General features: G+C 39.6%; 1 pseudogene across 1 annotated transcript; it reads left to right on the plus strand.

Moving 5' to 3' along the window:
- Positions 1-9,620: 9,620 nt before the first annotated feature.
- Positions 9,621-12,941, plus strand: LOC143592897 (cytochrome P450 704C1-like; annotated as a pseudogene). Its single transcript, XR_013146007.1, has 5 exons — positions 9,621-10,066; positions 10,796-11,296; positions 12,003-12,341; positions 12,409-12,608; positions 12,699-12,941. The product of XR_013146007.1 is annotated as a cytochrome P450 704C1-like (transcript).
- The last annotated feature ends 1,445 nt before the right edge of the window (positions 12,942-14,386 follow it).

The following is a 14,386-nucleotide window of genomic DNA, read 5'->3' on the forward strand; positions in this document are numbered from 1 at the left end:
CCTTTATCTGAACCGCCCATGCCTTTTTTTACTGTTCCCTGACAGCTTTATCTTGCCCCCTGCAGCTGCCATATCTTTTGATATCTTTTGTTATCTTTTGTTTTGTCTTGTTCTGTTTGTCTTGGAATCTTTTCCCTTTTTTTCTGGATTTATGTCTCCTAGGGTTTCTCTATAAATAATAGTATTATTTTTCCTAACACTACACACACAAAACACTTACTCTCTCCTGACCTCCTCCTTGCTCTCTCTGCCGCCTCCCTCTCTGCCTCCGTTTTCTCCTCTCCTCTGCCCTGATTTCCGGTAATATATATAATAACTTATTAATTATGCTAACTTGTAATCAAGACTTAAAACCAATCGTTAAAACAATAATCTTATTTATAGGTTAACTTGTGCTTGTTTAAAGTTGGTTCTTGCTTTATCTTACACCGCATCGTTTATCAAGTGAGTTATCTCGTATCTAATCCCTTTTTATTTTAAATGCTTTGGGATGTTCATGTGTTCATACAAAACTTGAGTCTTAAACTGTTTATGAACTTTAGTCGCGCAGTATCCCATGTGTTGAGGACGTAGACTTGGCTGTTTATTTGTATGTGTGGATCATTAACCGTCTTGTCGGTCTATTCCGCAGTTTTCATGGTACCATTAGATGAACACGGGAGAACTATCGTTTATGATTTTCTCTTTTGTTACACTTGCACAGTTAGTCTTGTTTGTGAGCTCAATTGTGAGCACTGGCAGTCTTGTCTCTTAGAGTTGGTCCCGATCTGATTACACCCTTGTTGAAACCCAGACATACACATGTTGCGCGCAGATTTATTGTTATCTATGTATTGTATTAAACTTGATTTCTCACCAACACGCAAGTGTTTGACGTTTATTTTAACACATGTTCAGGTTTGCAGTAGCTGTTTTGGAGCTTGTGGACACGTAGGACGTTTTCACTTTTGGACCTAGAATTAAAATGTATCAAGACAAGTTAATGTTGTTTGAATGTTATAATTTATAATATATTGATTTATGTTTGATTTATGTTCTTTATTTTCCCCGCTGCGCGTGCGCGATAAAATGTGTATTAATAAATATTGACACCAATAGTGTCGCGAGTAATGAAGCAATATGTGGCGCCCCGATGTATAATCCGCCTTTGGTCGGGGTGTTACAGATTGGTATCAGAGCTCGTTGACTTTAGGATAGGTGGTTAGACGTAACGGCCTAGAATACCTAAGAGTCCCTTCTCGCGCATGAGAGAAATCTCATGTTTGCGCGCTTATTGTTAATTACTCGTTATTTATGAATATGCTCGCGCTTGCGCAGTATATGATTTTATGTTTTATTCCGCGATATTTCGATTTTTGTGAATTTCGATTTTTATTAATTTTACTTACATATTCGTTTGTTGGGATTGAAAATCCGAAAAGTCATGGTGATACATGAATAGTTGATTTTCAATTTCCATTTACGATTATGTTCTGAGGTTGGAGACTTGAAAAGTCATGGTGATACATGAATTGTCAACCTCCAATACTCATTTTCTTGTATATTTTATATTGAGGATTGAAAAGTCATGGTGATACGTGAATCGTCAACCTCCAATACTCGTTTACTCGTATATTTTAAATTGGGAATTCGGAAAGTCATGGTGATACATGAATTGTCGATTCTTGATTCGAATTTGTTACCTTTATTAAGTCTGCATTTAGGATCATTTATTTTACTTTAACTTTTGATAGCATCTAACTCCGTGAAACCAAGCTTTATAAGATTAAAACTTTGCGCTAAAACCAAGATATTAACTAAAATTAAAATTTTTATAGAATGCCTCCGCTATCTCGCCGATTTCAGAGAAGAGAAGCCTCGCGCATGCGTAGACAGCAACGTTCCCAGGAAATGGCCGCCGCAATAGCCCAAGCTTTGAGCCAAAACAATACCAACACCTCGAGTTATAACATTAAGTCCTTTAACGCGGGTAACCCTCCAAAGTTCACAGGTCTTGAAGGAGCCACCGTGATGCTCCAATGGCTCGAAAAGATTGAAAACATTTTCCTCCATACCCAATGCCCCTCAGACAGACGAACCCTATATGCTTCCAGCGTCCTGGAATCCAGAGCGCTTACATGGTGGAATGGAGTAGCTCATGCGCGTGGCGCAGAGGCTGCTTCTAGCATGACATGGGAGGAATTCAAGGAAATTCTTACGCGAGAATTCTGCCCTCCCAACGAAGTTAAGCGCCTGGAGGAAGAATTCTGGAACTTGAAGCAATACAGTGGCGAAGCGCGCGAGTACGCGACGCGCTTCCACGAGCTAAGCTTACTGGTCCCTCACCTTGTTACCCCTTCACGCCGAGCAATCGAGAAATTCCTTGGGGGTCTCCCCATGGAAATTCAAGATTCTGTATGGGCCAGAAACCCAGTAACCCTCCCTGACGCTATTGAGTTGGCCGCTGTGCTCAGCGACAACCATGTCAGAGCAGGAACCTTGTTCCTGCGGGGAACAGAAAAGACCAAACTCACCAAGACTGTCCCTGAACCAACAGAAACCAAACCTGAACCCTCAAACCGTAACAACCTCAAGCGCAGGCGCAAGGCCTATGCGCTTACCAACCCGCCCATTGTCCAGCAACCCATTTACCAACCCCCAGTTTACGCGCCTAACCCTCTGTCAGCTTACCCAACTCCCCCTGTAGTACACAACTATGCCCTAACCAATCCAGCACTCCCTGCCCCGCCAACTAAGAAACCTTACACAGGAAACCATCCCTTTTGCCCAACCTGTAGATTTCACCACCCAACCCAAACCCCGTGTCGACTTTGTACCCGATGTGGCCGTACTGGTCACACTGCTGAGAACTGTAGAGTCCTTCCCGCCAATCCAATTGCGCCAACACCACCAGTCTACCCGCAGAACCCACAATCAATCTACCAAAACCCACGACCCAGGTCGTGCTATAACTGCGGTGATCCCAGTCATTTCCGGAACGCGTGCCCGAGACTACAAGTTCAGATTACGCAAGCGAATCCGGTGAACCAGATTTCAAACCAAGTAACGCGTGGACGAGCTTTTAACATAACCGCGCACCAAGCGCAAGCGAATAATGACGTAGTTAATGGTACATTTTTGCTTAACGGGTTTTATGCTTCTGTACTTTTTGATACTGGCGCCGATCGAAGTTTTATCTCTCGCGCGTTTGAGCAGAAGCTTGCGCGACCGCGCGATAACTTAAAAGAAGATTTTTCAGTTGAATTGGCTAATGGTGAAACTGTTTTAATTAACTCAGTGATTAAAGATTGTACGCTTAACCTTAACGAAAACGATTTTCTAATCGACCTCATCCCCATGCCTCTTGGAAGCTTTGATGTTATCATTGGTATGGACTGGCTCTCGAAGAATCGCGCCGAAGTTATTTGCGCCAAGAAATTGATTCGCATACCTCGAGAAAATGGTGATCTTCATATTTACGGCGAAAAACCCTCCAGCGGTCTTAAACTTATGTCTTGCGCCGAAGCCCAAAGACTCATGCGGAAGAAGTGTGTTGCATTCTTAGCCCATGTGGTTAAACCTGCTGAAGAAAAGAAGCTTCGTGATATCCCTGTTGTGCGTGATTTCCCTGAAGTTTTTCCTGATGATCTTCCTGGTATCCCTCCCGCTCGTGAAGTCGAGTTCCGTATTGATCTTGTCCCTGGTGCTTCCCCCGTAGCTAAATCTCCTTATCGTCTTGCACCCGCTGAGATGCAAGAATTGGCCAGCCAACTTCAAGAGTTGACTGCTAAAGGATTCATTCGCCCTAGCTCTTCGCCCTGGGGTGCTCCGGTGTTGTTCGTTAAAAAGAAAGATGGATCGTTTCGCATGTGTATTGATTACCGCGAGTTGAACAAACTCACCATTAAAAACCGGTATCCCTTACCGCGTATTGACGACCTCTTTGATCAACTCCAAGGTGCCTCTTGTTTCTCGAAGATTGATCTCCGCTCTGGCTATCACCAGTTGCGCATCCGCGATGAAGATGTTCCGAAGACTGCTTTTCGAACTCGTTATGGCCATTTTGAATTCTTGGTCATGTCCTTCGGTTTAACCAACGCACCCGCCGTTTTCATGGATCTAATGAATCGGGTGTGTAGGCCTTTCTTGGATAAATTCGTGATTGTGTTTATCGATGATGTTCTGGTGTATTCTAAGACCAAGGCCGAGCACGAGCAACATCTTCGGTTGGTGTTGCAAAAGCTTAGAGCCGAGCAGCTCTTTGCCAAGCTCTCCAAGTGTGAATTCTGGTCTGATGAAGTACAGTTTCTTGGTCACGTTGTAAACAAGATGGGTATTCATGTCGACCCATCCAAAATTGAAGCAATCAAGAACTGGATTACGCCATCCTCTCCTTCTGAGATCCGTTCCTTTCTGGGCTTAGCTGGTTACTACCGGCGATTCATTTCGAACTTCTCAAAGATCGCTTTGCCTTTAACAGCTCTGACGCACAAAGGTAAACCGTATATTTGGGGCTCGAAGCAAGAAGAAGCCTTTCTAACGCTCAAGCGTTTGTTGTGTGAAGCTCCTGTTCTTGCGCTACCTGAGGGTAATGATGATTTTGTCGTGTATTGCGATGCATCCAACCAAGGTCTTGGTTGTGTTCTTATGCAACGAGGCAAGGTTATCGCTTACGCATCGAGGCAACTTAAGGTTCATGAAAGGAATTATACAACTCACGACCTCGAACTTGGTGCAGTTGTTTTTGCCTTGAAGATCTGGAGACACTACCTTTATGGTACTAAGTGTATCCTTTACACTGACCATAAAAGCCTTCAGCATATCTTTGATCAAAAGGAACTTAACATGAGGCAACGCCGATGGAACGAACTCATCAGCGATTACGATTGTGAGATCCGGTATCATCCTGGTAAGGCTAATGTGGTAGCCGATGCGCTCAGCCGAAAACCCTGCCAGCTTAACTGTATTTTGCCGCGCACGCAGCTTCACTTTGCGCCGATCCAAAGCAACCTTGAATCGCGTATTCGTGACGCGCAGCGCGCATCCATCAGTAATGGTAACCTTCGCGCCGAGTTAGCGTGTGGCGCGGAAGCGCACTTTGTCCCTAATCTGAGTGGAATTCTCTGCTATCTCAATCGCATCTGGATTCCCTTTGATGAGAATCTTCGCGCTGATATCCTGAGTGAAGCACACAAATCTCGGTATTCTATTCATCCTGGCGCTGATAAGATGTACAAGGATTTGCGCATTACTTATTGGTGGCCCGGTATGAAAAAGGATATTGCTGTGTTCGTAGCTAAATGTCTGACTTGTTCTAAAGTGAAAGCTGAACACCAACGCCCATCTGGTTTGCTCGAACAACCAGAAATTCCTACGTGGAAATGGGAATGTGTAGCAATGGACTTTATTACCAAGTTACCTTTGACAGCAAGCAAACATGATAGCATTTGGGTAATAGTGGATCGATTGACTAAGTCTGCTCACTTCCTGCCCATTCGTGAAAACTACCGTGTTGAGCAACTCGCGCAGCTGTATGTCAAGGAAATTGTCTGCCGCCATGGTACTCCTTTGAGCATCATATCCGATCGCGATGGCCGTTTTATATCTCGCTTTTGGAAATCTCTCCAATCTGCACTAGGAACTCGCTTGGACATGAGTACGGCATATCATCCTCAGACTGACGGTCAGTCTGAGCGAACTATTCAAACTCTTGAGGATATGCTCCGATCTTGTGTTCTTGATTTTGGAGGTAATTGGGATTCGCACCTGCCTTTGATCGAGTTCTCTTATAATAACAGCTATCATTCCAGTATCGGTATGGCCCCATTTGAAGCACTTTACGGTCGTAAGTGCCGCTCCCCGATTTGTTGGAGCGAAGTGGGTGAAACTCAAATCACAGGACCCGAACTTGTTCAAGAGACAACCGATAAAATCGCCAAGATCCGTGATCATCTGCTGACTGCCAGAAGCCGACAAAAGAGTTACGCAGATCGTAGACGGAAGCCTCTCGAATTTCAAGTTGGTGATCTTGTTCTCCTCAAAGTGTCGCCCTGGAAGGGTGTTGTCCGCTTTGGGAAGAAAGGTAAGCTTGCTCCTCGTTATGTTGGTCCATTCAAGATTCTCGCGCGTGTGGGAAAAGTTGCCTACAGACTTGACCTGCCGCCCGCGCTCAGTAATGTGCATCCAAGTTCAAGTTGATGAATCTATGCATTTCGTTGAGAAGCCTGTTGAGATTATGGATCGCGAGGTAAAGCAAACCAAGCGCAGTCGTATCCCTATCGTGAAAGTTCGCTGGGAGTCCAAGCGCGGAGCCGAGTTTACATGGGAAAGGGAAGATCAAATGAAGATCAAGTACCCGCACCTGTTCTCTGCGCAACCTACTTCGAGATAAATTTCGGGACGAAATTTCTTAAAGTAGGGGAGACTGTGACATCTGCCCAATCCGACCCGACCCAGGTACCCGTTTCCCTTATCCGATCTCTTTCTTTTATGATTTAATATTTATTTATACTTATATTTTACTTTTAATAATAATATATATTTACCATCCCGCCTCTCTCTCTTTCTTTCCGCCGTCCCGTCCCTCTCCTCTCTTTCCGCCTTCTTTTCCCTCTTGTCGCCGTCCCGCCCTTACGCCTTGTTTCCCTCTTTTTCTTCTTTGCTTGTCCTTTGTTCCTTCCCGCCTAAGGTTGTCTGCGCAGCTCCACGCGCCAGACTCCTTACATGGAAGCCTGCGTGAAGACATCTTGTTCCTGCGATGCGTGAAGAGAACTCTTCTCGCAGCGCGCTAAGAATGCATGTTCTTCCCGCAATGCGCTAAGAATGTATGTTCTTCCCGCGATGCGCTTAGAATTCTAGTTCTTCACGCAGCACGCTAAGGATGTGATTCTTCCCGCAGTGCGCTAAGGATTGTTGTGCCAGCCTTCGCGCTCGCGCACTCAGCCTTCTCGCGCTTGACCCTTTAGTCTAGTCCTGTTTTATTCTAGCCGTTTGCTTTTGTAATGTCTTTTCTTCTGAGCTGTTGACCTAACCTATCTAATGTCTGAATAGTTACTTTCGGCGCAGCATGCGTACCAACCCCATTGGTTGGTAGAAAAAGTGACTGACATTATCTTTTGAGATCTGCTTTTGCCATGCTTGACCAGTACCTTTATCTGAACCGCCCATGCCTTTTTTTACTGTTCCCTGACAGCTTTATCTTGCCCCCTGCAGCTGCCATATCTTTTGATATCTTTTGTTATCTTTTGTTTTGTCTTGTTCTGTTTGTCTTGGAATCTTTTCCCTTTTTTTCTGGATTTATGTCTCCTAGGGTTTCTCTATAAATAATAGTATTATTTTTCCTAACACTACACACACAAAACACTTACTCTCTCCTGACCTCCTCCTTGCTCTCTCTGCCGCCTCCCTCTCTGCCTCCGTTTTCTCCTCTCCTCTGCCCTGATTTCCGGTAATATATATAATAACTTATTAATTATGCTAACTTGTAATCAAGACTTAAAACCAATCGTTAAAACAATAATCTTATTTATAGGTTAACTTGTGCTTGTTTAAAGTTGGTTCTTGCTTTATCTTACACCGCATCGTTTATCAAGTGAGTTATCTCGTATCTAATCCCTTTTTATTTTAAATGCTTTGGGATGTTCATGTGTTCATACAAAACTTGAGTCTTAAACTGTTTATGAACTTTAGTCGCGCAGTATCCCATGTGTTGAGGACGTAGACTTGGCTGTTTATTTGTATGTGTGGATCATTAACCGTCTTGTCGGTCTATTCCGCAGTTTTCATGGTACCATTAGATGAACACGGGAGAACTATCGTTTATGATTTTCTCTTTTGTTACACTTGCACAGTTAGTCTTGTTTGTGAGCTCAATTGTGAGCACTGGCAGTCTTGTCTCTTAGAGTTGGTCCCGATCTGATTACACCCTTGTTGAAACCCAGACATACACATGTTGCGCGCAGATTTATTGTTATCTATGTATTGTATTAAACTTGATTTCTCACCAACACGCAAGTGTTTGACGTTTATTTTAACACATGTTCAGGTTTGCAGTAGCTGTTTTGGAGCTTGTGGACACGTAGGACGTTTTCACTTTTGGACCTAGAATTAAAATGTATCAAGACAAGTTAATGTTGTTTGAATGTTATAATTTATAATATATTGATTTATGTTTGATTTATGTTCTTTATTTTCCCCGCTGCGCGTGCGCGATAAAATGTGTATTAATAAATATTGACACCAATAGTGTCGCGAGTAATGAAGCAATATGTGGCGCCCCGATGTATAATCCGCCTTTGGTCGGGGTGTTACAGTAATTAGGTTGCATATGAAATTTGTATAATATGTTTGTTTTCTAATAAACCTGTCTTGATATATGTTTTATCAAATTGCAGGGGGTTTACACTATGGTGAGGGCATATTGTTTGGATGGATTGGTAGATAAAGGTCAATAACTATGTGTAAATATATGTCGCATTTGTAGTGTTGAAGTGAACCGCGATCTCATAGTTTGGTTTTATTTATTTCTTTGAAGTCTGAATATAAGTGTGATGTATAAGTAGAATACATTAAGGGTGTTGATTTCATGTAAATGTGAACAATGTATCAATTGATATACGTACTTACAAACGTACATACGCGCCTACATAGATACATATGCACCTACATAGAAACATATTGATATGCATACCTACACACGTACATACGTACCAACATACATATATGTGAGGCATAAACATATTGATATACGTATTGACATGCATACCAACATCCATACATGTGAGGCACAAACATATTGATATACGTATTCATATGTACCTACACTTACATCCTGATATACGTACATACACATACATACATATAGACGTACGTACCTACACACGTACATACATACTTACACAATATGTACGTACTTACACACTTACATGCATATACATACATAGAAGAGGCATAAACAATTTGTTAAAAAAAACAAAAAAGAAACGTGTAGTTATGGTGCATAAATGTTTAAAAAGAGCATATGGATGAGTGTGTTATAAAAGAATGTTTATGTTCTTGGACGGTTGGTGTTGGGAACTTGGGATAAAGTGATAAACAAATAATTTTAAAAAAAGATATAAATAATATTTAAAACCTCCTACCATTAAAAGTTACCATATATAATATTATGATAGATTACCACTATACCCTTATATGTAATTTAAAAATAAAATAAAAAGAAAAGATATGATTGGTTGTGATGACTTCTCGCACTTCTCTCACTAAAAACACTTCTGAAATGAACAAAATCCTATATATATATATATATATATATATAATTAAACATAACCGATATGATGAAATAAAAGTTATAAACTATAAATTAGTCATTAATGAGCTACGTTAGCCGGTTGGTTAGAGGAGGGAGTTTAATCATGTTTGTTAGCATGCTTATCCTCTTTTATAAAAATTAGGTTATAAACATTCAACATGTAACATGTTTATCCATTTAACATGATTTGTACAACTCTACAAGATTAGTTAAACATATTATTCTTGCATTGATTGGATTAGGCGCGGGTTGAACAAAAGTCTTGTCCTCAAATAAAAAAATATCTATGATCTTTTGTTTTTATGCAAAACCAAACAAAAAATGAATGACCAAACAAGTAACCATATACTCTATTCTTAACCTTATATAAAGGTCTAATCTCCATCATTATGAAAAACCAAAAGCTGCTCATTCACAAATACCACCATGAAGGTTCCCTTCTTTGTTACCACCATCTTCCTTATTACTGGATGTTGTGTTTCACCATCTTTCATGCTTGCACTGAGTGGGCTTCTTACTTCCCTCGTGCTTGTACTCTTGGCCTTGGTGTTTGTACCTTACTTCATTGAATTGATGTTTAGTGATCACCGGCCACCTGTTGTCGGGCCAATACACGCTCAAGTCATACACTTCCGAACGCTTTATGATCATATGACGTCGCTTGCTAGAAAGTATCCCACTTTTCGTTTCGTCACACCTACACATAGTGAAGTCTATACTGCTGATCCTGTGAACGTTGAGTACATCCTCAAAACCAATTTCACAAATTACACCAAGGTATATTAACACCAAGACATTGGTAACCCACTATCGTACCCGATTATAAAACTATGTCCCATACCCGGTTCAATACTTGTCACGTATCTATTGGGTAATTACTCGACAGGTATTGGGTTATCTATTAGTTTGTTAGTAACACTTGTTGTGATTTTCAAGTATATATATACTTTTTATTTCACCTTTCATTTGCAAATGTCGTAGCAAGAGCAGGATCTGTCAATTCCTATAAACATGAAACCCTTATGAATCCTTAACATATAGAGGAAATTCTTCTCCTTTTCCTTGAATCCTTAACATAATTTTATGTTTTTAATAACTACAAAACTAAAATATGAAAATTTAAACATATATCATTATTATCATAAAATGTTTGAAATATCAAGAATGCATAATTTGTAAGATGATACAAATCTCAAAAGATAATTACGGTCACTTTGTACCATACATATATAAAGCAAATACAAACAATATTATCAAAATACATTTTCCAAAATATATGTTCATTTTCAACACTATAAAACCAGAAGTCTAGAATAGAATGAAGGATTAATAGACAACGCTTAAAGAAATATAAAAGAAAAAAAAGGAAAATTTTGGATATATGATTCGGGTAAAAAGAATATAGTGTCGGGTAATCCTGCTAGGTATATGGTTTTGCGTTTTCGGTATTCCCATTGGGCTTGGGTTTTTTTGTTGCCTATTTAACTCGATGATTTTTGTTGACAGGGTGAGTACAATATAGGTATAATGAAAGATCTTTTGGGAAACGGGATTTTTACGGTGGATGGAGCTAAATGGCGCCATCAACGGAAGCTTGCAAGCTTTGAGTTCTCTACCAAAGTTTTACGAGATTTTAGTACTGTTATCTTCAAGTCAAACAGTGCTAAACTAGTGAAAAAGATTGAGTCACTTGCAGCCGTAAAGAAAGCCATGAATTTGCAGGATTTGCTTATGAAATCGACTATGGACTCGATATTTAAGGTGGGATTTGGGTTTGACCTTGATACTCTTTCAGGGTCAGATGAGGTTAGCAACCGGTTTATGAAAGCGTTTGATGATTCAAACGGTTTAGTGTATTGGCGATTTGGTGATCTTTTGTGGAAGGTGAAGAGGTTTCTAAACATTGGTTCTGAAGCTGCTCTTAAGGATAACATCAAAGTCATTGACAATTTCGTGTATGAGTTGATAAACAATAAGAGGGAGCAGATGAAAAACGAAAATCTTTATGTGCGTACCTTTTCCCATTCAAATCAGTTTATTATTTTAATGGTTTTCGACTTTTTTCTGGATGATTTGGCCAACAAAAAAGGCATTTTGACATTATATTTTGCAAAAGTATAGCTCTGGCTTTTAAAAATTTTCAAATGGGCTTACTAGAAAACCCGAAACTAACCAAACAAACAAGGTCAAATAAGCACAATGGGCTAATGGGGTAGAAATTTTGTCGTACACAAAAAAGTATTTAAATAATTCCACGAGGACTGGAAATTAAACCAATAATAGCATAACATGTGTAAAGTGTCAGTTGCATTTAAGCACGCTCAGAAAAGCATAGGCTAAGATTCAGCCAACGCTTTTTTAATCAACTAATTAAGATGGTGCTTTTCTAAGTCAAATAATATTCAGTTGGCACTTTTCTAATCCGGTTAAGATTCAGCCGACTCTTTATGCATGTCATGCTTATACTATTGGTTTATTTTGTGAACGCGTACTTTCAGAATTTTTTGCCGGCTAAATTGCAACTTTCTTATTCGGCCTATCCTATGAGGCAATCCTATATTGGTTGCCTATTGATATGCTTATTTTTCGAATGGTTAAAAGTTAATGTCCATATTTTGTAAAAAGGTGGGTCAAGATGTCTATGTTTATGCTATGAGTGGGCTTTTACTGGTTACGTTGGTTTGACTTTTTTTTTTCATTATTATGGTGACAGAGAGAGAAAGAAGATAATTTGTCGAGGTTTTTAATGGAAAGTGAAAACGATCGAGAGAATATGAACGATGAGTATTTGAGAGATATATCACTAAGTTTTGTGATCGCAGGAAAGGATACATCTGCAAGCATCTCGCATGGTTCTTTTACATGCTTTGCAAGCATCCATTAATTCAAGAAAAGATTGCACAAGAAGTTATATCAGTAACTGAAGCTAATAAGGATACATCTATCGACGACTTTGCACTCAAGTTGACCGAATCCGCGCTTCAAAATATGCATTATCTTCATGCATCACTGTCCGAGACTCTCAGGCTCTATCCTGCTGTCCCTTTGGTATGTTTTGATCATTAATGATTAAAAACTTATATATGTTCTTTTTTATCAAACATGAACTGTTCTATCAGACGGCAAGAGTGCACAAAAAGATGATATTCTTCCTGATGGATTCAAGATCAAGAAAGGGGATGGTGTAGGTTATATGGCGTATCCAATGGGACGGATGACATACATTTGGGGACAAGATGCAGAGGTTTTTAGACCAGAAAGATGGCTCGACAATGGTGTTTTTCAATCTCGAAGTCCTTTCAAGTTCACTGCTTTTCAGGTATGTAATCAGTGACCAGTTTGAGGATTGTTGTGGCTTACATTGGAATATTGAGACAATGTTTTTTTCTTTTTTTATGTACATGTTTAGGGTGGGCCAAGGATATGCTTAGGGAAGGAGTTTGCTTACAGGCAAATGAAGATACTAGCTGCATCTCTTGTTTACTTCTTCAAGTTCAAACTAGTGGATGAAAGTAAACAAGTTCGGTATAGAACCATGTTCACTCTTCATATGGATGAAGGACTTCATTTGTATGCTTTTCCCTCGTTTCTAAAAGCGACAATGAAGGTTACTGATTTCATCTTTTATATATATATGGTTGAATCTAAATAATTTCTTTGTTAAAATTGATACTCCGTTTGTCACAGAAGGCAATAGTTATACACAAGCACTCACTTTTAAACTATGATGCCAATTGTATATGTATAATCAAAACAATGAAAGTAATTAATAAAGCAAGCTTGATTTTATAACGCTCCCTAGTCTCTTGATTAATAACACGGGGACTTGTTTTTCCCTAGCTTTATTGAGCCCTTTATGATGTTAGGTGAAAAAGCAAATTTCACTTCAAAGGAATGGGGCTTGATCAAGTACTTTAAACCGATCAATTAATAGCAAAACTAATCGCGTAGTGCAACCACAGTGAGAGATTTTTCCGCTGTGACCATCACCTAGCGTGATAGATGGCTCTCAATACGTTTAAGATAATAATAACATGAAGTGAGCAATCGCCCGATATTCTTGCATTCTCACCATCAAAAGGGGTGGGCCTCAAAAGTATATAACCATCATGTTAGTAGCTGCTGAAGATGTGATGCGTAGTAATTTACAATGCACTTCACATAACTTGCCACATAGACGAAATAGCGTGGGTAGACCCAACCCAAAGGATCAGGATTCCATGGGCTAAATAGGACACTAATTGACGGGTCAGGTATGATCATATCTCTTCTGGCTTACCAAAATTCGAATAAATATTTATACCCATTTCATACATTTTAATTAAGGGTATTTATACTTTTTAAAAACATGAATGTTTATATATGTTAAATTGTATCTCTACGTTTAATCAAGTTCATAACTGAGATAGTCAATTCATGAAATTCTTATTTGTATCCAACATTTAGTAAACAAAAATGCAATTGATCGTAACTTGTTTTTATTAATTTCCAACTGGATTCCAAAACGGATCAAGGTGATGTACATAATATATTAACGGAACCCCTACCCCTAACGAACTAGCAGCCCGTATCCTCACACTCCATTTTCAAGCCTATGAAGCTTTTTATACTCACAGTGGTCTCTTTCGCAACCTGTTTACCATCAGCATACACTTCATGCATTTTAATCCTAAGCCCCAGCCTGATCGCCTCTTGGATCCCCACAATGTTAAATCTCACACCGTTGTTTGCCACGGTCATTTCAATCCAATGCTCCTTATTTATATTATTATCTGGAGCCCAATACGCTGATTAATAAACATAAGACGTGATAGGTTTAACATGATTACACATAACCAGTCCAATAGACTTGATAGGTTTAGCATGGTTAATATATATAATAAAAATATAACTTATATGATGAAACAAAAGTTATAAAAAAATTATTAACCATAAAATCTTTAATAAGTTACATTAGCCGGTTAGGGGAGAGTTAATCATGGTATATTAGTTAAACGCGGTACGATATTCTTGCAGGTCGAATAAAAGTCTAATCTCCAAATAAAAAATATCCATGATCTTTTGTTAATGCAAAACCAAACAAAAATAAAAGAACAA

The sequence above is a fragment of the Bidens hawaiensis genome, unplaced genomic scaffold (assembly GCF_021521415.1).
Source record: "Bidens hawaiensis isolate Kalapana, Puna unplaced genomic scaffold, B.hawaiensis_p1.1 tig00041358_1, whole genome shotgun sequence".
Taxonomy (NCBI): Eukaryota; Viridiplantae; Streptophyta; class Magnoliopsida; order Asterales; family Asteraceae; genus Bidens; species Bidens hawaiensis.